This window comes from Heterocephalus glaber, unplaced genomic scaffold (genome assembly GCF_053883595.1).
Source record: "Heterocephalus glaber isolate CG9 unplaced genomic scaffold, H.glaber_assembly_v1.0 deba00001481, whole genome shotgun sequence".
In the NCBI taxonomy this organism is placed as follows: Eukaryota; Metazoa; Chordata; class Mammalia; order Rodentia; family Bathyergidae; genus Heterocephalus; species Heterocephalus glaber.
Window position 1 is genome coordinate 24,230,047 of NW_028258317.1, and position 26,155 is coordinate 24,256,201.

The 26,155-nt window shown below is 36.2% G+C and overlaps 1 protein-coding gene and 1 pseudogene across 16 annotated transcripts in view; both read left to right on the forward strand.

Moving 5' to 3' along the window:
* Lingo2 (leucine rich repeat and Ig domain containing 2) overlaps nucleotides 1–26,155 on the forward strand; it is a 1,224,968-nt gene that overhangs the window by 1,052,892 nt on the left and 145,921 nt on the right. The gene's annotated exons all lie outside the window — the stretch shown is intronic.
* Nucleotides 1–26,155, forward strand: part of LOC147825868 (uncharacterized) — a 36,947-nt pseudogene continuing 10,792 nt past the window's right edge. The window contains exon 1 of the transcript XR_015440040.1: nucleotides 1–26,155. This exon is cut by the window's right edge and continues 10,792 nt beyond it. The product of XR_015440040.1 is annotated as an uncharacterized LOC147825868 (transcript).

Below are 26,155 nucleotides of genomic sequence, written 5' to 3' on the forward strand. Positions count from 1 at the left end.
AAACCTCTCTTCCTTTAAGTCATGGATGTCAGGTATTGTGTTCAGTAATGAGGAAAGTGACTAAGATATTTAGATGGATATTTCTCTAGGCCTCTCATGAAACTGGCCCAATACACACCATTTGTGCCACGACTCCCAAAATAGTAACTTATCTAATATCATTAATCACTCATGGATTTTTTTAAAGTTAAAAATAACTTTATAATCTTTTCCCACCCAAACCTTGCCAGTTTAGCAGAGTTGGCAACAAAGAAAAAAAAAACTTGGTTTTATAATCTTCATTATGAAGACCTAAGAGGAAGGATGAAAGGATCATGGATGTTAAGGAAGAAAACATCAACAAAGGCAGTGATGGGAAAGCATAGACGTGTTTGGAAAATTCCAAGTATCCTAGTTTGGCTCTCTTAGAGGTTATATATATGGAGAGAGAGATCTAAATCAAATATAGATGTGGGATGTATTTTGAAAGTTACAAATGCCTGAATAGGAATGTGTATCCATATATTTCCTTTTATAGCCAAACTATACTTTTTCTCAGAGTCTAAACTTGTTCGGTTTCTACACATTTGACAAAAAATATCTGTTAATAGGAACAGTATCCTACTATGCTCTATTACCCAAAATACTTGCCATCCTTGCTGTAAGATAACTCTTTTACCCTGTCTTCTGTAATATGGTACTAACTATTCTTTTTAATGACTTCTTCAATGTGATTTCTGGTATGACTTTCTGTGTCTCTACACATACGAGGCCTGTTTCTCCACCTAGATTATAAATTCCTTGGATTAGGAACAATGTCCTATTTTTACAATGTCTCTAACAAATGAAATTGTTATTGGTTGTCACATAGTAAGCAGTTCATAAAACCTTGAATTTAAAGTAAGAAAAAAATTAAAATTTAGCAAGTCTAACTCTCCCAGACAACCTACCCTTCTCCATGTAAAAGCCTAAGTAACCCTCGAGTCTCATACTAGAGGGAGAGTTGAACATCAGGTTTACCAGTGGCTAACCTTTGTGAATCCGAAAGTAATGCAGCCATAACAGAACAAATACAACTGAATCAGAAAATAAGCAGCAAGTTTCAAAAATCTGATGAAGAGTCTTAAGATCTATTTTAGAGGGTCTAGAGTGCAAACCAATAGTTAAAATCGAGGCACAACTCTAAATCTAGAAAAGTCCTCTTTTGCACATGGGAATCAATGTCAGAATTGACAAAATCCCCAAGAGTTTACCTGAAGATCAATAAATATATTCATGAGGCTCCGAAATATCTGAAGTAGTCTAAAGAGGTCACTCTGTTGCTCCTTGCATTTCATAGGGAAAAAGAAGTCAACTAAAATAGAAGTCCACTGGAACATAAATTATTTTACTACAAAGATTTATATGTTCTGGGTCAAATCACAAGTTTGTTTAGAGTTATTTTTCATTCTATAAAAAAGAATACCATCTTTTTTTTCTCATATACTTCTGTTTATTTTTCAAGTACTCTATTATGAATATTTTCAGTTTTATAAACTTCAAAGAAAGGATTATGACTGCCTAATTTTTAATCAGCTACAATATCTTTATGCCGTGTATCTATACATTTGATCAATACAAACTTCCAAATTTACAAATGGACCACTAATTTAAAAATAATCTACTAGCCAGGCATGGTGGGACATGCCTAGAATCCCAGCACTTCAGAGGCTGAAGCAGGAGGATTACCAGTGAGTTCAAGATGAGCCTAAACTACCTATTGAGACCTATTAAAAACAAAAAAATCATCTACTTTACAAGCTTTCCTTTCTTTTTATTGCCTTACTTCAGGCAGAAGATAAATCATAGCTACTTATTTATAGGAATTTTGAGCCAGTGAGTCTGGGAAAAGTGAGGGAAGTATTCCCAGACCACGCCTAGGTGGGATCTGGCCTACAAAAGACTGATTGGAAAAATATGATTGGATAGGTTGTTCCTGTGATGGGATATCCAGGCCAGCCCAGCGTCTATGCTTGGGAAGCTCTCCTCAAGTGATGAGTATCCAGAGGCGATGCTACTGGGAAACAGTGGAACAAAGTTCTGTTGTGAAAAGTAAAGGATATAGCTCACCGGAGTTGACTGGTAGCACCACTCCAGTCCTGAGGCAGAGTAGCAGACTAAGTTAATACAACAGCCCAGTAGTCAGCTTTGGATCACCACATGAACTGCTGCTGCTCAAAAGTCCTCATCCAACCTAGGTTGAGACTCCAGGACTGTTTTCTCCTTAGGTCATGTCTGGTCTTAAAACCATGTGCTATATGTGTGGGAAACAAAGAGAAACAGAGAGAGGAAATCATGGGGCTGATATTTATCAATATTCTATACACAGAGACATGTCAAGAAGTTTGATTCAGTCATTCCAGTTTGGTAATTTTATGAAAATTTGAAATCTGGTCTTCATAATTATCATAAATGCCAACTAAAGCTATTTCTAGTTATGTTGTCCTCACCTAGAAGAACTTGTAGTTTTTGATAGAAAGAGTCTTGATTGAGGAGTCAATAAACCATGGATCTGGTACTTATTTCGTAGCTCACAAATTGGTTTCTTTGGATAAGTCATTTCCTCTCTCTGGACTCCTTTTCTTCTGTGAAAGAAAAGTATTGAGATGGACAATCCCTATGGAGAAGGGAATATATACATATATATAATATTAATTATACCAGCCTGTACTCTTTTAAGCAACTCCAATACCTAACCAGAGCTTTCCATGACATATACCTAATGGATTCTACATATGGAGGTTTTGACAGCAAAAATCTGATATTTAGAGACCCTTAATGAAAAGGGTAAATAACCGAATTTCTTGTCTTTCATTTTGAAGAATTGTGCTTTCCTCATTTCTTCCCTCCTTGCTGTCTGTTCCAGATTTCTTTACTTTCTTTCTGTATAGATAATTTTTTTTTTGGTACCGGGGATCGAAATCAGGTCCTTGCGCTTGCACAGCAGGCAGCGAAACCGCTGAGCTAAATTCCCGGCCCCCTGTATACATATTTTTAAAATTTTAGCTTCCTTTTAATTTATCACTTCTAACTTTGGTCCACGGTAACAAGAACATGAACAGTATATAATAAAAATAACAGCTGCCTTTATCAGAAAGCTTACTCTGTTTAAGGTTTACTGAAATGCACAAACACATTCACATGCTTCCATGAGTTAGACGTTATTGTTTTTATTTTATTAATATCAGAGAAATGAGGAATAGGAACTTTCTAAGATCATAGAGTTGTAAGAAGCAGTAGCTACTCAAACACAGGGCTCTTTTTTTTATTCATTAATTTTATTGGTACATTTTAGGTATACAATTTGTACCTTTACATGATGTGTCTTGCTTCTTGTTTTTTTTCTCCATTCCCCTGCCCTCCCTTCAACCCCTCCACCCCTCCCTGTTTACAAAGACTTTGTTTCCATTTTTTCCTTTTCTCACATTTATTCCTATCCCTTCTTTCCTTTCCCCTACCCCTCCCACTTTCCCTTCCCCTTTGGACCTTTTCTTTCTATTTCTCATTATCTATTATACATTTTGATCCTTATTTACACTTTCAGTTTCTCACACCAGAGAAACTATTCAATATTTACATGTGTGTCCTATTTATTTCACTTAAGAGTATCGCCTCAATGTGCATCCATTTAGCTATAAATGTCTCTAATTTCTCATTCTTTATGGCTGAGTAGTACTCCATTTTATAAAAAAACCCCACATCTTCTTTATCCCACCTCCAGTTGATGGGCATTTGGGCTGCTTCCAAATTTTAGCTATTACAAATTGTGCTGCTATAAACATGGGAGCACATATATCACTGTGGCATGATTCTTTTAATTCTTTGGGGAAGATACCCAGCAGGGGAATATCTGGGTCAGATGGGACCTCTAATCCTAGTTTTCTGAGGTATCTCCATACTGATTTCCACAGTGGTTGGACCAGTCTCCACTCCCACCAACAGTGGAGCAGTGTTCCTTTTCCCCCACAACCCTGCCAGCATTTGTTATTAACATCAAACTCTGCAATGAATCAGAAAAATCTTTGGGAAAGTGACATCAAGTATGACATACCATTTTTATTTCCATGACTGGGAATTTCTTTTGATACAGTAAAGAACATGGGAAGAGCTCAGTATAGAGAGAAGACATTTTACTGTGAGCCAGGATTTTCATCCAATATTCATAGGTGTTATTGTTTGTCTGATCCCACATGAAAACAGCTATGCCCTGAGCTCATATTTGCTGCATTCCAAGGAGGAAGTACTCTTTGGCACACTGTCTACAACTATTCTCTAAGGGAATTCTTTAGTATAAAGTCCAGTTTTGCAAATCAAGCATTACAGTATTCAGTTGTAAAAGTGAAATACTTATCCTAGTTGTGTCAGATGACCAAATTTAAATATCAGTTACAAAAAAAAAAAATCCAGTCAACATGGCTCGGGAATTAAAAGTAAATCTTGGGAACCTGGCTACATGGTTTTGATCATAGATTTACAGCTTTCTAGCAGCCAAGTACTTCACATCACTTGTGTCTCACTTTCCTTACCTGCAAAATAGGGATTTAAAATCATACATATCTCACAGGGTTTAAGTACTCAGTGATCTTTTGGTTAAAATAACAAGAACCTTTAGTATTATTATTTTCCCTTGACATATGATTAGTTCAACTTTATTCTGCCAAACATCTCCTTACTAAATTAATATTTGAGGAAGTATGGTACCCAGGGAAGGCAACACCATACAACAGAAATGGCCTGAGTTTGGGAATCTTTTTTGCATCATCTATGGTGGCCTATCAAACCTCCACAAAAATTACTGGCTTAGCATAACGAAGACCATTGTTTTCCCTTATTTTGTGCCAATTTTACTAGGGCCTAGTGGGAATGGTTCATATTGGCTTCATGTAATATTGGTGAGAACATCTCTCCTAGGGCTTGTACACCCTCTTCTCCTGCAGGTCCCTCTCCAACTGTCTGATATACTTTATACAGTGTCTTTCTTCCCAAGGTAAAAGCAAACAGTATAAGGCCTCTAATGTGTGGACTCCAAAGCACTATATTTTATTAGCCAAATCACTTATAAGGCTAAACCAGATTCAAGGAAGGGACATTATCTCCACTTCTGGATAGGAGGAGTGAAAAAGAAGGAAGAAAATGCTATATTAGTAGCCATCTTTGTTGATGGAATCAGGCAGATCTGAATTTCAATTTAATTTCTTCTCACTACTTATGGGACTTTTATGAATCTCAAGTTCTTCATCTTTAAAATGCCTCATATTAAGACTGTGAATAGTAGTATAAATGATACCAGGTAAAGTGTCTAGCACAGCACTTCATTCCTAGAAAAGGCTAAGTATGTATTTATTTCCTTTTCTATTCCCTTAACACCCTCAGGAGGAACAAATCAAAGTTGAGGTAGAGAGTATCTATTCTGCAAAGGGAATAACATCTTATTAGTCACCACTGAGCTTATCTAGTGAAGAGCTATTAACCATACAAATAAATTTAACATCTGAAAAAAGAAGTGACATGGCTGTTACTTTTGATTTGTCACATGTTTAAAACTGATATTTGTTTGCTCTGTGGTTTGTTAATGCGTATGGTAAGTTCTCTACCAACAGAGAGCCATAAACCTCTAATTGTGAGATTGCCTGTTTCTCTGAGGTACCCCCAGGGCTCCCTAAAGCGAACTTCAGCTTTGCCTAATAGCCTGTAGCTTTAGTCAAACCAGCTCAAACCTATCATTCACATTTGGTAATGTGCTACAGCAGCTTTCACTCAGATATGGTAATAAAGGGGCAGACAAACCATTTCATTTGCAGTAACTCATTCTAATATGGTAGAGGCTCATAAGCAACTCTGATGTTCAGTGCAATATCTTCATCTCAGTGGTCATCAGGATATTTTTTTCCCTTCCTGTTAGAGACATCACTTTTTGCTATTCTTCTAAATGAACTTTTTCTAAGGTTTCATAATTTTATGGTGGCCAAATCTCATAAAATGTGAGTGTCTGTGGTTTTGATCCTTTAGAAGTGAACTTTTATTATGTCTCATCACCAAAACACAGCAGAGAATATGAAATTACATATTTTTCCTACAAAAATAACATTGAGAAAATACTACCACAGAACTGTTTTAGAGGAGAACTCCTCTGGCCTTTTGTCAATTTTGTTTCTTTTTAACATGACATGAGCGGCTTAATAGTTATGACTATTGCCATAACTAATGCGTGTCAGTCAGCCATGTTAAGATGAATTGGAATGATTTGAGTTTGAGATTCTATTGGTGTGGAATACAGGTGCAGTTCAGTTAGTGCTCTGTTCCCACTAGAGAGCATTTATCACAAACAATGAAATAAATATGCTGGTAATTAGAGACATTTGGGAAATGTAAATCCTGAACCTCTGGAATTCAATTTGAATTCACTGCTCTGTCCCCAGTGATTGATCAGCCTCAGGTAATACAGCCTTTCATAGACATCACCACTTGACTCCATGGGTTTCACCCCCTCTTTTTGCTTCCATCAAAACTGGTCACTTAGTTTCTTCCCCTGTATTTTCTTATTTCCCCTGAATTCTGGTCTTAGAAATGTTAGTACACCTTAATGATCTGAAGCTGAAACCTCTCTATCCTAGGTTAAGAAACTGCTGTAGTCAACAGCATATTCACAAGGTTGGGTTTAATTTGATTCCAAAAAATGTAAGAGAAACCATAAGAATCCAGTCACAGCATGTGGGCAACATTGTTACCATCCTCTATCTCCAGTGTCACTAAAAATATTCCACAAATTAATGTACCAAGAAGACTTTATATATATGTTATCTGTGAGCAGTTCTGTTTATGGTACCCAATGAAACAAATATATTTGTAAATATAGAATTCCAGTATAAATAAATAGCTGGCTTAAATCCATAATGTTTTTTAATTACAGAAGAAACCATATGTCCTTTTTTTCCTTTAAGCCAATTAATTATAATGCTTTTTGGACTTTCAAATGGCCTTAGAGATTTCTTGCTACAGTTTTGCTTGGTATTGAGGCTCAAATAGCCAAAAGCCCATTCATACACACATTTTTCTTCTTCCTCCTACCCTCTCCAGTGTTTTTGTAGAAAAATATATATGATATATACTTGATTTTGTATTAATCTGGCTCAAAAATTTTGCATGTCTTACTGAAGCATCTGAAACTAAGAGATTTGAAATAGTATTTAGGGTTCTGCTGGCTGCCAGTTATCTTTGTACATGGGTGCCTATTTCATGGTGTACATTTAACATGAAAAATATACAGCCCATTGTTTTATGATATGTGTCATTATCTTTCACTTTGTTTCCCCTTTTAGTATTAGTGGTAATATCTGTGTTTATTTACTATAGAGTACTTGAATTGATTGAAAAGCTAGCATGTAGACCATAGTAGAAAAGCATGAGCTTTCCTTTTGTTTCTGTTTTCCTTTTTCTGTGATTGCTCCACCTCTCTCGAGTATGTGCCCTAGAACACTGCTAAGAAATGCTAATAGGTGCCTTGGTACTGATCCCATTTCTCAGAGAGGCAGTGGAATATTGCCAGTGACGCCAATATTTTACTCACTAGGGGAAATAAGTTTGATCTCTACCTACTCAAAGGTATATTTAAAAATCATATTTGAACCATATATATGAAACCATTTGAAAAAGATAAAGATAAATAGTTTGTCTCTAAGGTTCTTTTTTTTTAAGTTTATTGGTACATTTTAGGTATACACTATAGTTACATTCATCATTGGGAACGTGTACCTTTACATGATGTATCTTGGTTCTTATTTTTTCCCCTTTCTCCTACCCCTCCCACTTCCCCTTCCCCTTTAGACCTTTCCTTCCTATTTCACAATATCAATTATACATTTTGATCCTTATTTACACTTTTAGTTTCTCACACCTAAAGTTCTTTCTTGTTGTCTTTTAATAGAAGTATGCAGATAGCATGGCATACAACATTATAAATATTTCTGTGATCAAGAAAGCCCTCCTTTCATTGTACCTCTTTGATTTTGAAATCAACTATGATGGAAGACAATGGAATACAATGTTTTATTACTACATATATAGAGTAGATTAGTTCTCCCAAAATCTTATCTTAGACCTATTGCTAAATTAAATGGGTTATTTTAACAGGTTAACATTAAACACTGTTCTTAAAGTGAGAGGATGGAATCAAATTCCCAGAATCCAAATGAAGTTGGAACTGTCTACTGTGACCAGGGGTAATGGCTGTCAAGCCACATAGCACTCTTATGGTTATTACTAAGCCAATGCTTCAATAAATAGACTATTGTCGTTAAAGCCAAGCCTTAAGAAAGTCACAGTAATATGCCAGCTATAAATTACATTCTCATTATATTAGGGATGATATTTTTATTTGCAAAAGCAGGCCAAAAATCCAAGTGTGATAGCACACTCCCGTAATCCCACTTACCAGGCTGAGGCAGGAGGAACTCAAGATCAAACCCAACCTAGGCATCTTAGCAAGAGCCTATCTCAAAAGAAAAACTAATAATGATGAAGAAGCAGCTGATGAAGTAGCTCAGTGGTGCAGTGCTTGCCCAGCATGTGAAGGTCTTCATTTCAGTCCCCAGTAGAGAGAGAACAAGAGGGAGAAGAGAGATGGAGGAGGGAGGGAAAGACAGAGGCTAAAAAAGACTGAGATAGCTCATAAATTTATCATGCTTTTCTACACCAACAAATTAAATAGTTTTAAGATCAATTTTGGGCAATCAGATGTTACTTGTCTTTCTTTTACAGAATGCTAACATTTTATTTAATTTTAGTCAGAAGGTCAATTAAGGAAGCATTTTTTATTATTATTTTTTTTTTCGGTACCAGTGATTGAACTCAGGACCTTGAGCTTGTGAGGCAGGAAGCGGAACCACAGAGCTAAATCCCCAGCCCTAAGGAAGCATTTTTTAAATATTGAAAGACACTGGGTTTTGTGCTATGAGGATGTGACAGGCCCATGCACTTGTGACACTGACTAAAGGCAGGTCCCCTCTCCCGTGCAGAGCGACCCTTGATCAGTGTTGCTCTTTGGGAAGGACATACCTGCACTGGAGAGACTGAGAGGTAGAAGGCATCACTGACAGGAAGATCAGTGGGACGATGCTGCAGTCAAGCGCAGAATACCCTCACATTTCACATAGCCAAGTAAAAATAACTATGTAGTCTAATCTTTTGATGTTCTTGCTGCATATTTTGTTAAGTAAATTATTCTCCTTTTTGAAATGTGCATGTGATTCTAAGGGATTACTTCTTTAAAACTAGGAGAAATATTACTATTCTTAGTTTAATTTTGAAAATCCTAGACATACGAAGTCCCTTCAACATTATTCAAGCCTCTCAAATATTCTGCTAAACTTTGATGCCAATAACAAAGGTGATCACAAGAATGATGAGAAGATGCTGATGTGTATCTCAGTATTTTCTAAATATTAAGAATTTAGTCCAGAGATAAGGAGATAAAACAACTAAAGAAAAGATCTTTTCGTGCCACACACATATTCTGACAGATTGGCTCTTTCTGATCGGAAGACGGGCATCAGTAGGTATGTTGCTTATACTAGCTGTCACCATCTCCCTAGAAAATTTCATAGGAGTAAAGAATCACAGTACTTTTATTCCCAAAACTACACAATTATTTCTAGAGTGGATCCTCGAGTCATGACCAGCCTGACATACGAACAATGACCGGAATTTTAGTTTTAACTAAATTTTAGTTTTAACTAAAAGACCCGATACGCAGGCCTCTTGTGCTTCCAGATGGTCTCAGATACAGATTGAGCTCTTAGAGAATTCTGGAAGGAACATTACACCATCATTTCCAGTGTGTAAGGACACATGAGATCTGCCTGTATACAGGAGGAGACTTTGAAGGCTGGTAGAAGAGCCTGAGCCTTCAACTGATCGACTTGAGTTACAACGAGCACTTGTGAATGAATTGAGTTTGTAAGTCAAGAGCCCACTGTAAGTCTAACTTCTATTTCTATTGATGCTGTAATGATGATTTGGAAGTAGAAAGTCAAAGAAAAGATTCAGTTAGCATCATTCTAGGATAACTTGCTTTTTAGTCCCAGGAGGAAAAATACATCACATTCATATTGAAACTTATAGAGCCATTTTTTTAGCATGGTGAAAAATAAAGATTTAGGAACCAAATATCTGTGGTTTCAATTCCAACTGGTCCTATGGGATTCTTGTCAGGCTAGTCAAACTTTCTGATTTTCTGTTTTCTTGTATATAAAATAATAATGCTAATAGCTACTTCACAAGATGAGAGTTTTTTTAGTTATTGGGCATATAGGGAGGCACTAAGCAATTGTTATTTTTTTCTGATTTATGTGGTTGTGAATGTAGCCCTTATTTCACTAGAAATTCTTAATATGTTTTAATCTTTAAAAAGTGCTGTGAATAACAATATACATGTTGGGTCTATATAAAAATTATTTTAATGGCTTTTCAAATGAATTACCTATCCACAAAGTGGACCCTATGAAAGCATATACTGTCAGGTGTCTTGAACACCTACATTGTCTCCAGACAGTTGAAGACATGGAAGATAGGGGACTAAGTGCAGAGGAGTATCATTTGCCAATGTCATAAAGGCCAGGAATCAAATCCTCCCTTAATTCTGATTTTTCCAGGTAAGTCAACTTATCTTTTATCTTACTCTCTTTGATATATAAAATGAAGATGGGATTTGTTTTTGACAATGCTGTAAAATTTTCCATTTTTATGAATTTAAAAGAGCATTAAATCTTACATTTTTGCAAGATATTTATTTTTAATAGCACAAAGGTTGAATACATAATTCAGAAGTTCTGAAGTCCTTATGCCTATTTTCACTGATTTATATTCTAGTCGAGTAATGAGAAGAAATTGGATTTGTAAGTGCTCAATTTTCCTTTATTCATTGATCTTTACAGGAGGATTTTTTTCCTTAAATAAAACAATCCCTGAAAGATATATTTCATATATCTTTGAGTATTTCTCAGAGGAATATTCTTAGTTGGGACACACTTTAGACGCTATTGTTCCATTGTCTTTTGTGGCTTTCTGTCAGGAGACCCAGCTGATTTCATTTAGATTGCCTATCTGCTGGCTGCAGTTCTTCCAAGTATAAAAAGGACTGGATCCCTTTGTTTTCCTGAAGGTTCCATGGGAGTGTCACCAAATCTAACAGAAAAACAGAATACAGAAAGTAAGGATGATCAAAGATAATGGATTTAAGTTTTAAGGAGGTTAAGTTCCTTTGTATAAGCAGAGAAAGAACAAACGCTCTGAAATAACATGCTTCTATCATATGAATGAAGAAAAACCAAAGCATTTACCAATATTTACATATTGTCTTTAGTTAGAAATAAATAAATCTCCCAAGGACTCTCCATGTTCCTAGAAAAAAGCCTCTGTAGAGGTAGGTAACACGTAACGTGTATTTGTCTCCATTTACTTTTCTTTTTAGTTTGTTTTATAGTATTTTTCCCACACATTTACAGTTTAAAATTTATTTTGATCTGGAGACCAAAAAATCTTTATAAATGTATCTAAAATACAACTTTGAGGGAAAATATAACAGAAGAAATTCTCAAATTGAAGTTGACAGACTCTAAATAAGTCAATGTAGATTTTTTTTTTTAGCATGATGATGATGTGAGATTTTTCTTTTTTCTTTTTAAATCCAGACGGTTCTGTTTCTCCTTTTCTCTTATATTACAGTTAAAGAATCACTGTGCTGTGAGCCACGACCAATACTGCACAGTGCACACAGAGCTCGCTGGTCTGGGCGAGAAACATGTAAATTGAAACAGTAGACTTTTCCCTTTAAGCTGGCTTGAGCTGTCAGCAGGATAATTAGGTGTTGCTTCCATCAGAATTGAACAAGTACTTCATTCCTGATTAATTCTTTTCCATTTTGTATCTAAAAAAATCTTTGATAATCACCATATTACTTCATCAACTAAAAAACCATCATTGGAATCAAAAATCAAATACTTGGTAGTACATTTAAACCCATGAGTAAAGAGAGAGAAGGGTTTTTACAGTCCTACTTTAAATTGTGAGCTTCAAAAAGGGACCTCTAACACCAAATATTTCCAACAAATTCAGTGTTACCAAGTTTTTTCCTTCTCTCTTCAGCCTGTTTTCTTTGGCATTTATCCACTAGAAATTAAAACCCAGTTTCCTTGGCAACAACAACAGTGCACAAGTCTTCACAAGAGCTCCCTCATTCAGACTGTTAGCTATACAAATAAAGTTCCACAAAGAGATTGCCTCAGAATAAAAGAAAGACCATTCCTGTCTATTGTGACAGGCTTTAAGGTATTATTCACAGTACCTCCAATTGGACAATGAGTTTTTGTGATGAACTGAATTACCTTAGATTGGTTTTCCATGTCTCTCTGTGCTTGGGATGGCAGTCTCCACTTTTAAAGTCTACTTAGTTCCCTCCTTAGTTACATTAACATCACTCCTATTTCTTTCCAGTTTGTTTTAGGGGAAATTTACTTGTTAAATTGCCATATTACCTTTTGAAAAGCCATTCCCAACTGAAATTTAAGAATACTGCAAAGCTTTCAAAATTAAACTGTGTATATTTTTGTTTCACTTTTCTTGTGTTTTCTCTACAATAATGTATATAAGAAAAAAGGAATTATATTATTTTGAACTGACCTGTAACATAAATTAATTGAAGTTGGATTATTTCAAATTTGACTAGAAATCTTGAGTGGCATTTGTGTGTTTATGTGTTTGTTTCCCCAGTGCATTTATCCATAGTTCTAAGTTAACAGTAGTAGAGGTGATTGGTGTTTACACAGTTTTATGGACAAATTGATAAACATGTAGTAGGCTTTTTAATTAATGAAATTCATTGTAGTTTATGCCAAAAGAAGACCAGACCACACATTAGCTAAGATAACATTACAGTGATTGGATCTCAGTTTTCTAATCTATAAACTCAGGTTTACTGATCTCTTCATAGTTTTGTAAAATTCAGTTTTCTAGTTTGAAAGGCCTCCCAAAGTGATCCAGTTTAGTGGCTGTCATCCTCGATGTTGAAATCCTTTTGCCTACCTATGGTTCTATTTCAAGATAGATTTTACCAGAATTTATTCACTCTGTGTTCTTCTATTATCACAGACTCAGAGAAGCAGTGAGCCTCTTTTTGAAAATGTTTTGTTCTCAGCTGGGTTTACAGCACATGCCTATAATCCCAGTATTCTGGGAGGCTGAGACAGAAGGGATTATAAATTATGCTTAGCCTGAACAATTTAGCAACTTAGCAAGACCCTGTCTCAAAATGAAAATTTAATTGTTACCAATGGTAAAATTTTTTAACAAAGATTTTTTTTTCACTCAGGCTGGTAATGATTCATGAACCAAGGGCAAATTATATGATTGATTTGAAATCCCTTATCATATATATATACATATATATATATATAATATCAGTTTCTATATAAGATGACACACCCTTCACTTGTTTTGTTTTGTTTTGTTTTGTATTGTTTTGTTTCCTTCCACCTCTCAGTAGAAGAGGACACTTTTCCCACTATGACCCCAACTTCTTTGTTGTATAATTTATGGCAAAGCACATTTTCTGTCTTATAATATGTTTATTGTTTATTTGCTTTTTGACTTCTGCTAGATATACACTGCATATGCTAATAAGAATTGTACACAATACATTTTAGTAAACCTCCAAAACTTAGCACAGTAATGCTAATTAAACTGAAGTTAATTGTATAGTAATAGTGAATTTATACTTGTGAGTATTCTTTAATTAAAACTCACCTCTACTTCTAGTCTTCTGTAAAGGTCATCTATCAATAATTAAGCTTTCCAAAAAGCTCACTAAACAATCTTCTCATCTTCTCATAACCATCTTCTCTTCAACCTCATTGCTTATATTTATCTTTCTTGTCCAACCACCCCAAAATTGGATAGTTTATTGAATGTGTTATTTTGCTGTTAGACAGTCTGTTCCTTATTAAACCAGTAGTAAATTAATTGTGATTAAAAACATCATTAAAAATCTAGAGAGATTGCCGTTGTTCTCTTTGTCTGCTGGAGCTGTGCACTCCATACCCTTCAAATCCTCTGAGAGGTCTAAGGACTTGGCCTAATTCTGGGATGCTGCTTTGACCCTCAACCAACACATCCAAGTCCTGTGTCACTCTTCTATTCACAAGTTTAAAGCCACCAATTCAAGCAACAAAGGCAATGGATGATTGAGAAGAAATATAAAGTTCTCTCCAGAAGAAGCTTGGACAGTTCATAAGCAGACCAGGAAGCAACATTAAAGACTTGTGAGTTATGTCTCATCTTCTTTGTGAAAATAGACTAAGGGAAAACCCAGAAAACCTAGGAAATAGGAAAGTATTTCCTCTGAGCATTGACTGACATTGCAATGATACACACTGATTTTAGGACCACACTTCTATATATGGGACTCAGTTTAAGAGAGTTCGAAACACAATTCATACTTATGTATAATTTATACTTAAACATGATAGAAAATGTATAAGAAAGACACATTCATATAAAGAGAATGCTATATTTTTATCCCTTTATATAATCACTGCATCTCAGAATGATCAATGCAAGAAAAGTCTTCTACCATAAATTCAACCTCATTACCATACCTGAGAATTAATGTTGAAAAGAAACATATGACTTCAGTGAATGTTGGAAACTTGTCATCCTTAACACATCTCAGTAGATACTAAGGGAACCTAGGAGAAAATTTCTGTGCATGACAAAAATGTGGGAATGTCTTTAGCCTGAATCAGATCTCATTTAATATGATGAAATTCATACTGGAAAGCAACTTTATGAATGTAAGGCATGTAAAAGAACTTTTAGCCTGAAGCAAAACTTCATAGAGCATGAGAAAATGCATACTGGAGAGAAATCACATGAATGTACTGAATGTGGTAAAGTGTTCTCTCAGGTCTCATCACTTACTCTACATTTGAGAAGTCATACACGGAAGAAATCATATGAATGTAATAAATGTGGAAAAGCCTTCAGCCAGAAGGGAAACTTCCTTTCTCATCAGAAATATCATAGTGGAGAGAAACCTTCTGAATGTGGGAAAGCACCTATTCAAAGGGCAACCCTTATCAGGCATCAGAGAAATCATACAGGAAACAAACCATATGCATGTAAGGAATGTAGGAAAGCTTTTAATAGCAAATCATACCTCAGTGAGCATGAGAAAATTCACACTGGAGAGAAACCATTTGAATGTAATCAGTGTGGAAGAGCCTTCAGCCAGAAGCAACATCTCATTAAACATCAGAATATCCACAGTGGAAAGAAACCTTTCAAATGTAATGAGTATGAAAAAGCCTTTGGACAGAAAGAAAACCTCATTAGCCATCAGAGAATCCATACAGGAGAGAAACCTTATGAATGTAAAGTGTGTGGAAAAGCTTTCATTCAGAAGTCAGGCCTCATTAGACATGAAAGAAGTCACACTGGCGAGAAACCCCATACATGTAAGGAGTGTGGGAAAGCCTTCAGTGGAAAATAAAATCTCACTGAGCATGAGAAAATTCATATTGGAGAGAAACCCTATAAATGTAATGAATGTGGAACAATCTTCAGGCATAAGCTATATCTCATTAAACATCACAATATTCATACAGGAGAGAAACCCTATGAATGTAATAAATGTGGAAAAGCCTTAAAAAAACCTAGAGAGAATTTGATATTCTGCACTATATATTCTACATGGCTTTCTTGTATGTTTGAGTCAATCTGAATGAAATCTGCTATTAGAGAAGACTGTAGTGACCTTCTATTAGTTCACACTAAATTCACACTCCTGCTCTTCTTCGGCCTGTTTTTCTTACTGTTCTAATTTTCTATTATATTCTTCAGCTTGGACTTATTAATAAATACTTATTTCATCCTCTAAGATATGTTTCAAATATTATGATTTCTCCAGAAATAATGTATCCCTCTCCCCTCTATGGCCCCCAAAGCCCTTATATGTTTCTGTTGCAGCATTTTCTCAGTTTTTAATTAGGGAAGAAATCTCTGCTTCGATGAACAATTAAGTTGGTAAACTCCTTTACATTATATTTTTTGCACTATAAATATCTTTCCCTGATCTCAACTTTCCCACTAGATTTTAAATTCCATCAAGGAAGGGGTGACAAATATTTATTGAACTAATGAATAATTAGAAGAACAATTATTCTAACCCATCCACATTGGCTTTGGTTACTCTCTCTCTCTAAAATATAATTATAATTTAATGAAACAGCTGGACAGAGTTAAAAGTTCCCTAGAGCAATTTTGTTTTTTCTGTGCAGTTTCCATCAGCTCACATAAGGAAAAGTTCATGATGTCAGATTTTTTTCCCCAGTTATTATAGCATGGAGTGGAAGATAACACATAGGCCTAAGTCTAACATAGGCTTTGAGGCTGATTCTCAGGTATGAACTTCACCACACTGATACTCCTTTCTCAAACAACATTTCCTCTTCTACAAACATGTGAAAAATATTTATCTGATAAGGCCTATGTATTAAGGTATAAAGAATGAAGTGTTCAGGCTGGTGTTTGACAGTAAGTTTAAAGGATTGTCAATTTTTATCCTTTGGGACCCTCATTTCCAGAAACTAATAGGCCCAGGTTGCAGTTCATATTATTATCTTTTCTACTCCTAACAAATCTAACAGGAAAAATAAATAAAGCAGTACTGAGAAGCCTGTGGCTCAGAAAGTTACACTTCTGAGAGGCTAATTCTTCTTTCTTTTCCCTATCTCCTTGCTGGATTGGATGTTACTCTAAGATCCTTCTAAATGAGATGAAGGTTCCAGGGAGTGGGCATAAAAGATCAATGGCCAGTGAAAGGAGAAAGACTGCACTCTCCTTACATGGAAGTGTACCAGAGCATTAAATCATTGCATCAAGTGTGACATGCTGTTTAATAGTTGTAGCACTCTTGGCTGCCTGAAGACTCTTCAAAGGTAATTTTATCTGAGAAGTGAGTTAGCGCACACCCCTTTCCTCCAGCCTTTTCATAAGGGAAACAACCTAATTACAACTGTAAAGGAACCTCTGAGGCTGTTCCTTTTCAAAGATGGCATTTGGGGTCTAGTCAGTAGGTATTGTTATGGTGAGAGGTGAGAGAGCTTTCAGAATCAAGTGCACAGGAAAGGCTCATTCAGGTAAAGCATGAAGGCCTATCTCTACACCCATTTGAAGGAGGTTCTGCCAGTGCCACTGGCTTTTTGCTCCCATTTGTGTCTGAGCATCAGTGAACTTGCACTGCTGTTATTCTTATATCTGTGTTCCCTTCAGAAAAATCTCTTATACACTGTACTTTAGACCCTGCAATTCTATGTCCTGAAACATGAAGTGGGTTTCTAAAATGACAGCCTTATTGTTAGAAGGGATAAGTTGTAGGGGAGAGTGCAGTAGCTCTGAATTTTAGACTTTGATGACTCACCTATTTTGAAAAGTGGCCAAGCATATAGGGTATTTCATATCTCAAAAAATGTATATACCAACCTAGAAATGAAGCATGAATTAGGTCAAACAAACTAACTGAAGTATATATCTGAAATTCTATTGGTGAATTAGCACTAGCCTTTTTGCTTTGTCCTCTATGTTGCTTAGAAAAGGTTTAGTATGTTTTCTAGTTAAGAAACACTCTTTCTTGTAACTGTTGGACAGAAAATGGTTGACTATCAAAAGTTAAGCAATGTAAATTACTGACACAAATACATGAAGTGGGGTGGTTCCTAAACATTGAAAGTAGAGTGACTCATGAAATTTTAGAGTTAGAAGAAACCTTAGAGTTTCTAATCCAAACCCCTGACATACAGATTTTTTTAAAAATTAAGATACAAAGTTAAATAAATTTCTAAAACTTAGAATATATTAAAATATTAAATGCAAAATCATAGTACTGAAGGAAAGTGATTAAAATGAAGGCTTTGAATTTATTCTATACAGTTTTTAACTTCTATATATTAATCATTATGGCAAATCTTAAATATTGAAAAATCATTTCAGATCTCATACACATCTGGCTATTGGGAGAAAGACCAAAAACAATTATATATGTTAAGATTCAAGTATGTTATATGCTACATGTAATCAGTATGTGATGCTATGAAAATGTATAATAGAAGGTAGGAGTGGGAAATCAAAGGAACATCTTCTATTGGTCAAGACAAAATACCTGACCCACACAACTTAAGAGAGGAGAGGTTTATTTTGGCTTGCAGCTTCAGAGTTTCAGTCCATTGTCTCCTGGCTCCAAGGCAAGAATATCATGGCACAAGGGCATGGTGAGGGTAAGCTGGTCAACGCATAGCATCCAGGAAGCAGAGAACAGAACAGTGCCAGAGAGGAAGGGATCAGATAGGGTACCTAAGGTCATGCACCCATGACCTACCCAGGAACACCCAGAAGTAGGCCTTACTAATGTCCTAGGTGTCTCTCGGATCAATGAAGTTGACAATCAAGATTAATTATCATACACCTGGAAGAGTGAAATGAAGCATTAATCACAAAGAGGAAGTAAGAACTGGAGAAGAGCTACATGGTTTATTCTAGATTTCAAAAACACCATAAGGAAGCTTAGAATCCTTTGCTCATGTAGCTACAGAAGCATGAGAGACTAGGACTAAGATGGGAAGGAAAAAATGTAAAAAAAAAAAACAACTTATTTTGCTATAAACAAGTACTTTCATTTGTGCTTTTTAAAATCCTCCTACCAGCCTATTATGTAGGCTCTAATTTTCAGATAAGGAAATCAAGGTTTAGATAGTTTATATAACTTGAAAAGTCTTCACAGTTAGTTAACACAAATGTCAAGCTGTAAGCTTTTAGAGCACCATATGGTCCCACTGGGGATGGGAAGGGAAAGGGCTGGGAAGAGATGCTAAGAGAAGCAGGTAAAACTAGAGCAGGGATAGGAGTTGGGAATATATAGATCACTCTACAGCCACATAAGCCCCTACAGTAAATTTCTTGGTCAGATGTGAGATGAAATTAGGAGGCTTTCTTTCTCCTCAGACTGTTTAATTCTATCCCCAGAGAATAGAGGGTGGGAAAAGAAGAGAAGGCAATGGAAAATTTTGAAATTTATGTTAAGAGAACTTGTCAGGCTTGAGTAGTTTCTATCTTCGTGTCTAGCTTGGAAGAAAATAAGACAAGTTTTCTAAAGATGCTTTTAAACATTGTGTGAGATTTCCTTTGGAGTTAATCTACTTGTGCTGCCATAATGAGATAGCACATGCTGGGGTGCCTTAAACAAAAGAAATTTTATTTTCTCAGTTTCAAAGGCTACAACTCCAAGATCAAGGTTTTAGCCAATATGGTTTCTGATGAGGGCTTTCTTCCTGAGTTGTAGATGGCCACCTTCTTGCTATATCCTTATGTGGCCAATTTCTGGACTGGAGAAAAACTATATCTGAGAGTGGGGAAGGGGAAGAAGAAAGAGGAGGAGAGAGAAGAGAGGAGAAATAGATAGACAGAGACAGAGAGACAGCGCTTTCTTCCTCTTCTGATAAGGACATCCATCCTATCAGATTTTTGATCTCAGCTCTGATTACTTTAATTAGACTCAATTAGCCTCCAGAGGTTTTATCTCCAAAAATAGTCACACTGGGATTCACATAAATCTTTAATATATGAGTCTGAGGGAGTACAATTCTATTCCTAGCAACTTGGAGGAGTTTTTTGTTTTTGTTTGGTTTTTTGGTACTGGGAATCGAACTCAGGACCTTGTGCTTTGGAGGCAGGTGCTGGTCCTAGCACCTTGTTTTAATTTTCCTGCATTTATTCACTCTATCAAATTACCTGAGTAACTGTTACCACTACTTGATATATTTTGTCCATTTATTTTTAAATTTTTCATTATTATGATTTATCTCCTCAGACTAGAACATAAAATTCATTAGAGCACTGTTTTCACTTGTCCACCATGACCTCAGTGCCCAGAGTGGTGCCCAGCACAAACAGGATACCAGAGCACTTTTGCTGAACAAGGAGAATAGCAATCTTTTCTCATATACTCTAGGAAAGCTTCACTGGAGAGCACATTTTCTGAGCACTTCCCAAGAGTATAGCTTCTCATTGGTACAAGAAAAAACTATCCCCTGGTGTTTCAGAACAGTTCCTGAGAGGAAAAACAGACGTGGAGTATTTTTGACTTCAGCTGTTCATGCATATTCTTACTTTCTCTCGAGATGTCTGTTACTGCATACCCAGAAAATAAAGTGTGCCAATCTGACTTCCTCACTCTAATTGCAATCAGGTTGGAATGATGAATGATGCTGGGCCCCCATGCTTCTGAGAATGTGCATATGGCAGGTTAATCTATGCCTAAATGAAGATGTTTTCAATTATAGTGAGCCCAGCAGTTAAAAATCTCTTTTTAGCACATTCATGGTGGTGGTGGTGGGGGTACGTTCTGCCTTATATTTCTCCTATCTATGTTTTATCTTCTATTCTTCATGTATGCAAAAGAGTAAAAATACCAGTTCCCATTGCATTATGACAATGATAGCTTTGCTATATTTACTCAATATGTAGATATGTATCAACTACTTTTCATAGGATAGCAAACAAGTGCACAATTTAATGATGTTAACAACATTATCTGTTTAATCGTAAGTCTAGGTCATGATCCTGGTTTGCCTCAGTTATATGGTTCATCTGGGCTTAGCTGGGCTCACTCATGCATCTTGGGTCAGCTGCTGGTCTGTTTGGCAGCTCTGCTCCTTGAGGCTGCTGGCTGCCTGCATAGGGTCAGTGAGGGCAGCATTATGTCTCTTGTGGTCCAACAAGCTAAACTGTGCTTGCTCACATGGCAGATCAGGGTTTGAAGAGAGTGAATAGGAATGGAAGCATCATGTGAACAAGATCACCCGGGCTAGGAACCTGCCTGTGCTCACTCACATGCCATGGCCAAAACAAGCCATGGGCTCAGTTCAAGAGATGGAAAAACACTCTATCTCTTGATGAGAAGAGCTCCAAAGAACTATAATCATTTTTATAATCTGCTAAAGTACATGTCAGTGAAAATGCAGGTACTTTTTTTCTTAATTGTACTTTCTAATTTCCCATTAGTATTCAAGAAATCTTAAGTTATAGCTATATAGCTCACATACCTATACCTTCAAACCTCTTAAGTTAACAAAAATTTGTGTCAGTAAGTCTCCTTGAACCTCGGGGCTGATATACATGGGGAAGAATGCTAATGGACTGTGCATATGCATATTTTAAATCAACTGAAGCAGAAAATGCACCGTGGTACACACAATGGTACAGACCTGTAATCTCAGCACTTTGGGTGGCTGAAGCAGGAAGATTACAAGTTTAAGCCCAGCACAGGCAACTTACGGATTTAGCATGATCCTGTCTCAAATAAAAAATAAAGGGCTGGGATGTGGTTCACTGTAAAGGCCCTGGGTTTGATCCCAGTAGTGAATAATACAGTCTGGTGGGGGAAACCAGAGTATCCTGAATTAATATGAGTTCTCCAGAGTTAGCATGTGTACCAGGAGCTAGCAGAGATCTTCAGAATAATCACTCTGAGATGTGCTCCTGATGCAGGCCTTCAATTCCAAAAGCCTAATTCTTTAGTAAGTACTGATGTCCAGGCTTCCATGGAAGGATGCCTGTACACTGAATTTTTCCTGTGTTCTATTTTAAAGTGGTCATAGAAGGTACAAGTTACTGTAAATAAAAGCTTGGAAAACAGGCTAGGGGACATTTTATACTTATGAATGATACAAAAGATCCAAAGTTGCACACCATTTATCACTGAGGCTGTGGGGCTTACATGTTTGTCAAATCTGAATTGAGCTTATTTTCAAGCTCTCAATTAAAAAAAACAAGTTTTTTGCCTTCCCAGCTGCAGTCTGTCACACTAATTCTTGTTTCAAAACTAATTAAACACGTACAGTATATTTAAAATAAAATTACTGATCTGTTTGCCCTCCTCTCCCATATGTAATATTTCACAAACGTTCTTTGCTTAAGGCAAGTTTGAGTTTTAGGAGATAAAGATGTTTTAAATGAATTCATCTTTTACCTCATTCTTGGCAGCTAGGGATTCCCTTCTCTGCCTTGTGTTTTTGAATCAGAATTAATACTTGAATTTAAAATATTATTGTTGTTTCTGCCCTAACCTTCCATGCTACCAGTTTCTCATATGGCTGTTTTGATCTATCATTCAAGCATATATACCATTTAAAATCGAAAGCTTTTCCCTTAGTCCCAACAGAAATATTTTATAGGGGCAAAAACCCTTCCCAGGGCTTTTTGTAAAGCTGATTTTAATTGACTGCTCCAGCCCAGGGACAGATGGAAACAGTTGTGATTTCCGCATCGTCTCTGTGGCAGCCCACTAAAGCATTCAAAACACTCAGTGGGAGGGATCAAGGTGAGTTGGAGGTAAAGCTGATGGAAAATTGGAAGGCAGGAGCTTATATTTGTCACACCGTTCTATGATAGCATGTTCACTTGGGTTTAAATTCCTGGTGCATGTTCCTAAATGTCAAAATAAATTATCTTAGGAAAAACAAGTGAGTTATCAAGGTTGACTGTTGTTAACTTCCTGACTTTTTACAAACTCTTTCTCTTCCAATTTTGATGGCAGTTCAATTTTGATGGCAGGGTAATACAACCTGCACTTGGCTTTTAGCAGTTTTTGCTGATTAGGTACGTACCATCCTTGAGAAATTCAGCATATACAGGAGTAACCAAGACAAACAGCTATTAAAATAGTTTAACTCTTGCAGACACTGATATTCCCTTGTCAGTGGGCATTCTTACAACCACTCTCCAGGAGATTTAATTGAAAAGCCTAAAACACATAGAGTCAGTGGGGAGAAATCCCCAGGAATTTAGGAATGATGAAAAAGTTTAATCTTTGTCAATGAAAAGTTGTTCCAATTTACTCTTCATACTGTGAGGTATTAGGCTGTGCAACGTTTACAATAGCAAGCAATTAAAAGCCTTATTCTCCCCTTAGCAATAGCCTTGAAGTGACCTAGTTAAAATCATGTATATAGTTTATTTGGAAGTGCTGTCTTATTTTAATTTTGTAGAGTAACATTGGTTGCTCTGTTACTAGAAATACACAGTCTGTAGCAAATTTAGCACTTATTAATCAAAGACTAAAAAATATAGCTCTGTATTTCAAGATTTTAATCTAGAACGGACATGCCATCAATAGCACAGTCAAAGTCCAACTCCACAAAAATAGCCTAGAGGTGGAGACAGAGAGCATATTGGCTTTGGGTTGGAGGAGCTAAGTATATTCAAAACCAGAATCATTTTGTTGTTTTCTTCTTGACTCATGGCCTTAGCTTTACTGTGTCTCCCAAATAAAAACTTCTTTTTATCTTCTTTTTAAAGAATATCAACTACATATATTATGTCCCCCAAATTAAAAACGCTGTATAATTATGGACGATTTTCAAAGGGGACAAATAGGCCCTCAGCTTCCTCTCCTGTCTCCCTTATAATGACTCGTCCATATAATGACTAATATAATAATCTCTAAAGGACATTGTCCAAATGTAATTTTTAGGGGTAAAAAGAGCCAGCAGACCCAAAAATGGAACATAGAAGGAACAAAAATCACAAACAAAGCTCAATCCAAATAAAACCCTCAATGATAAGAAGTCAGGTCTTGAACGAGTTTGTGGGATGGAAGCTGCATCAAGTCAGTGAAGATAAACAGGTCAAAGTAGAGGCTGAAAAGCAATACTTTCTGAGATAAAGTAACCTCAGCCTCAGTTTCCACAGTTTCATTTACTTTGGTTCTATATGATAAGAAGCCATTAATGGCCATAATCGAGGCCAGGCAGTGGTATTGGTGAACCAGACTAATCTTCATAACATTGAAAACTGTGTTAACTTTCCTTTTGAGGCTCAAATGTGATTTTGTTTCATATCTTTATGAAAGAATGAGCTGTAACTCCTCACCAGCACATATTCTTTTTTTCCCTCTTCATATAATATTGTTCAAAGCTCGATGTTGGCATTTAATTCATTATACTCTAGTTTGTCTGTTTTCATTTTGTCTACCTCTTCCTCTGCCCTCCAAAACTAGGAGTTGGCTGTTTATCTCATGTCTCAAATGATTTTTGAGCTTCTAGTATGTTTTAGGTACAGTGCTAGGTATGATGCATGTAACAGTGAATACGAGTTCTTGCCCCTGGGAGCTTACAATCTAATGGGAAAACAGATTTGAAATAAATCCACAAATAAGATTTAGAATTAAACTGTGTTAAATGTGAAAAGTAGAAGTACATGGACTTGTGAAAGTTGGCAACACACTAGACAAGAACATATACTTTGTAGAAGTACAGGTAGCCGTGCTTGTAAAATATGCAATTGTTGGTTAAGTGAAAGAACATTCCATAGGCTGTAGCATTAAGACAAGGCCTAAGTTGAACAAGAGAATTGGATGGGTAGAGCATAGTGACTTTGCAAGAGAGAAGTGGATGACAATGCTGGAGAAGATTTGCTAGGACCAAATTATTCCAGACCTCAAAAGTCACTTTATCAATATGAGTGAATATTTTTAAAACATAGTGATTTAAGAGGCTAAAAACAAGAGTCATATTATCATATTTGTATTTTTAATGCGGATAGTGGAACAGAAATAAATGGAGGTAGCAGGAGTATGATTGTGATTGTCAGGTAAGGCACAGTGGTGTGGCTGAGGGTGGCTGCCGCTGAGAGGGAACGGATGGATGGTGCAACACCCAGCAATGAGCTGTGCCATAAGACTTACTCAATCATTTTAACTCTTATTCTCATTAGTATATGTGTGCAGTACATAACATTTACATTCCTTGTGTGGAATTGGTGCTTATATGGAGGCAGAAAGGGAGAAACTGAAATCTGAGTTTCTTTTTTTCTTAATCACAAATATTTAAGTCTCTCGCTTAGAATGGTCACTATGCTGCAGCAACAAGAAAAACAAGAGGTCAACTTGCACAGATATTTTTCAAAACCAGAAGTATTTTTATTTCCTGATACATTGTTGTAATGGCTGAAATTGTCATTTAAAAATAATTCCTAATTATGGCCCCACTAATATTCTTGGTGCTAGTACATAGGGACTTAGCCTTTTGCAAGATGGAAATAAAAGATTAAAAAAATCACCTATAAAGAATCTTAAGGAGCCTTTGGCAATTAAGTAAATCTAACCAGTAATACTCTTATTATTACTATTGTCCCACCTAGCACATATAATTTTTCTATGGGTTGTGTGTAAGATTTCTGAATTCATAGTCAATGTGACCTACAGTTCCTATGGCTTGTTTTCATTTCCAGTGCCCGCTATCATCATTGTAGCATAAAATACGTTGCAAAGCCAGCCAAAACGTCTTAAACTGAAAGTTATATAGAGATCTTTACTGCTTGTGTCCATAAAAAACCACACTCACTATCTCAGTACCATCCCATTATCAAAACATTCTGTATCCCAAAGAAGTTCTCGCCCCCAGTCAAGATGAGGGAAAGCTTTAGCAACTTCATTGGCTCTGTCCCTTATAAATATTCTTAGATGCTTGTGAAATTGCCTTGACATCTTCTAATAACTTATAATAACTTATAACACTTACCAACTGCTGTTCTGAACATCCCCATAGGGTACTTGGAATTCGTGACTCTTTCAGTTCATATGTGCCACTTCCACTGAGTAATGTCTCCACACAAAAATGACAAAATAGAGAATATCTACCACAGGAAAAACAAAAAAGAGAGAGAAGGATCCATACTGTAAAGTTATATCAGAAAAGGCTAGGTGCTAAGAAATATGTAATTCAACACAAAGGCACTGTATGTGGACAAAACTGAGCAGAGTATGAGCCAAACCCATGTAACAGTGACAAAGGAATTAGTGACCAAGAACTCTTGCAAATGTTAGAGTAGTTTAAAAATACATTTGTAGAGCAAATGGACAAAAGCATTGGCCAAGGCCTGTTTTCAGGCATTCCTTAAACTAGGCACTCTGTTTACGCCATCCCTTTTCTATCAGCTCCCCCGATTTTAACCCTACTTTTGTAATATTCACCATCTGCTTGCTATGGTGTGCTAATTGGGGAGTTTAGCAACCCTAGTACTAACTGGGTCATAA